The sequence below is a fragment of the Carlito syrichta genome, unplaced genomic scaffold (assembly GCF_000164805.1).
Source record: "Carlito syrichta isolate Samal-C Ts95f unplaced genomic scaffold, Tarsius_syrichta-2.0.1 Scaffold306309, whole genome shotgun sequence".
Taxonomy (NCBI): domain Eukaryota; kingdom Metazoa; phylum Chordata; class Mammalia; order Primates; family Tarsiidae; genus Carlito; species Carlito syrichta.
This window is the reverse complement of record NW_007250405.1, coordinates 127,889-130,895: the sequence shown is the minus strand read 5'-3', so window position 1 is coordinate 130,895 and position 3,007 is coordinate 127,889.

Here is a 3,007-nt window from a genome sequence, read left to right as displayed (position 1 = left end):
CACACACACACACACACACACACACACATACATCTGTTGCTCAGGATGGAGTACTACTCAGTGGCAGTGGCATAATCACAGCTCAAATATTGTTTTAACCTCCAAGGTTCAGGAAATGCTTCCACCTCCGCCTCTGGAGTAGATGAGACGACAGTCGCAAGGCACCATGCTTGAGTAATTTCTTTGATTTTTGTGTAGAAATGAGTTCTTATTATGCTACATAGGCTGGTCTTGAACTAGTGGGCTCAAGCAAACATAACAACTCGGCCTCCCAAAGTGTTGAAATTACAGGTGTAAGCCATCACACTCAGCCCCAAAAAAGATATTTTAAAAAATTATCCTGGCAGCCGGGCTCGGTGTCTCAAGCCTGTAATCTCAGCATTCTGGGAGGCAGACGCCTCTCAGTGAGACCTCATCTCTACAATAAATCAAAAAAGTAGATAGGCGTGGTGGTGCATGCTGTAGTTCCAGCTACTTGGAAAGCTAAGGTGGAAGTATTGACTGAGGCGGAAGGATCGCCTGAGCCCAACAGGTCTAGGATGCAGAGCTGTGAGCATGCCACTTCATTCCAGCCTGGATGACAGAGTGAAACTCCAACTCAAAAAAAATATATATATATATATATATCCTGGCGTGATGGCAGGCACCTGTAGTCCCAGCAACTCAGGAGGTTGAGGCAAGAGGCTAACTCAAACCTGGAGTTTGAGACTGCCCAGAGTTTGATCAAGTCACTACACTCCAGCCTGAATGACAGAGCAAGACCTTGTCTCTAAAATAAATAAATTAATTAAAAGATTAAACAAAAGATACTATGGCCAAATGTTAAAAAAGTGAGCACAATACTAGGTTCCTGCTTTACTGAATATTTTCCATGAGTTATTTTCTACAAATATTTTCACTTTACAAATTATAAAACTGGCTCACACCTATAATCCCAGCACTTTGGGAGACTGAGGTGAGAGGATTGTCTGAGTCCATGGGTTTGAGAACAACCTGGGCATCTTGGTGAGACCTCATCTCTACAATAAATCAAAAAACTAGCCAGGCATGGTGGCACATGCCTGTAGTTCCAGCTACTTGGAAGGCTAAGGCGAAAGGCCACCTGAGCCCAGCAGGTTGTGGCTTCAGTGGCTGTGAGCATGCCACTGCACTCCAACCTGGTTGACAGAGTGAGATTCTAACTCAAAAACAAAAACAGAAACAAAAAACTGCTCATCTTGCTACTCCCTCTGCACACATATTCTCATTTCTATATTCCCGTTACAGATGAGGTGAGGGTTCCACCAAAGTATATTTAAAGTCACAGTTTCAAGCCAGCCTAAAGAAATACAGCTAAGTCTGGGTGCAGTGGCTCACGCCTGTAATCCCAGTACTTTGGGAGGCAGAGGCGAGAGGACTGCCTGAGTCCAGGGGTTCAAGACCAGCCTGGGCAACTTGGTGAGACCTCATCTCTACAATAAATCAAAAAGTCAGCCGGGCGTGATGGCGTGCCCCTGTGATTCCTGCTACTTGGAAGGCTGAGGCAGAAGGATCGCCTGAGCCCAGCAGGTTGAGGCTGTGGTGGCCATAAACGTGCCACTGCACTCCATCCTGAGTGACAGAGTGAGACTCCTACTCAAAACAAACAAAACAGAACAAAACAAAACAAAAAAGAAATACAGCTAGCACTAAGCCACCACACTATTCCCTGCAGTTTTGTTTCTCCCTTTTATTTCTCTTACATAGCTAAAATACCTTAGCTGTGTTAGGCCATGATTCCATTTAAGGAGACCCTATCTCCCAAGAAATGCAAAGAATCCCATGTTATGTAAAATTCCCCCACTTTCTACTTGCTCCGTCACCATTGTCCTTATATCCTGTATCATAAACGGCTATGCCCTGGTTTTCTCTTCCACAGGGTGTCCAGGGGACTGTACTTACCAGGTGGCTAGGAGGTCCTGTCCCAGCTTCTCCTTCTCAGCACTTCCTCCTCTGGGGCTGTTTGTCCTGGCCCTTCCTCCAAAGATCTTTATGGATAAAGACAATCTTCTCCCAGAATTCCATTCTTTATCTCTTTGCCACAACTTTGCATAAGATCACTGGGAAAGGCCCAGTGTGCTGTCTCACTCCTATAATCCCAGCACATTGGGAGGCGACACAAAAGCATTGCCTGAGCCCAGGGATTCAAGACCAGCCTGGGCAACTTGACGAGACCTTGGCTCTACAATAAATTTTAAAAACTGGGTGGGCATGGTGGCGCACGCCTGTAGTTCCAGCTACTTGGAAAGCTGTGGCAGAAGATCACTTGAGCCCAGCTGGTGGAGGCTGTGGTAGCCGTGAGCGTGCCACTACACTCCAGTCTAAGTGACAGACTGAGAGTCCTACTCAAAAAATAAAAAATAAAAAAATAAGATCACTGGGGAATATGTTTGAAAATCAAATTTCTCCAGATTACTTGGAGATTATCAGAGGGCTGGAATAGTACTTGCTCTCTGCCGGGCTATTTCTAAAGATTTAAGAAAGTCTTGATTATAGGTCCAGGCCTGTAAAAAAGACGATGTAGATTTTGAAACAGTTGGTGTAGGAAGTGAATTTAAACTGCCTGGGACCAACTCCCTGGATTTAGGGGAATAAATGGAGGTCCAAAAAGAAAACTAGAGCGTGGGACCCACAAAAGCCACGGGGGACAGAGTCAGAATTCAAAGTTGGGGTTCGCCACTCCTGGCCCATGGCTCTTACTACTCATCATTTCAATAAATATTTGTTGAGAATCCCATGCTAAGGTTGGATCTAAACAAATGAAATAAGCCTATAGTCTCCACCCTTGCAAGTTGCTATCTCAGCCGGGCTCGGTGGCTCAGCCTGTAATCCTGGGCTTTGGGAGGCTGAGGTGAGTGGATTGCCTGAGTCCGCGGGTTTGAGACCCGCCTGGGCAACTTGGTGAGACCTAATCTCTACAATAAATCAAAAAATTAGCCGGGTGTGATAGCGTGTGCCTGTAGTTCCAGCCACTTGGAAGGCTGAGGCG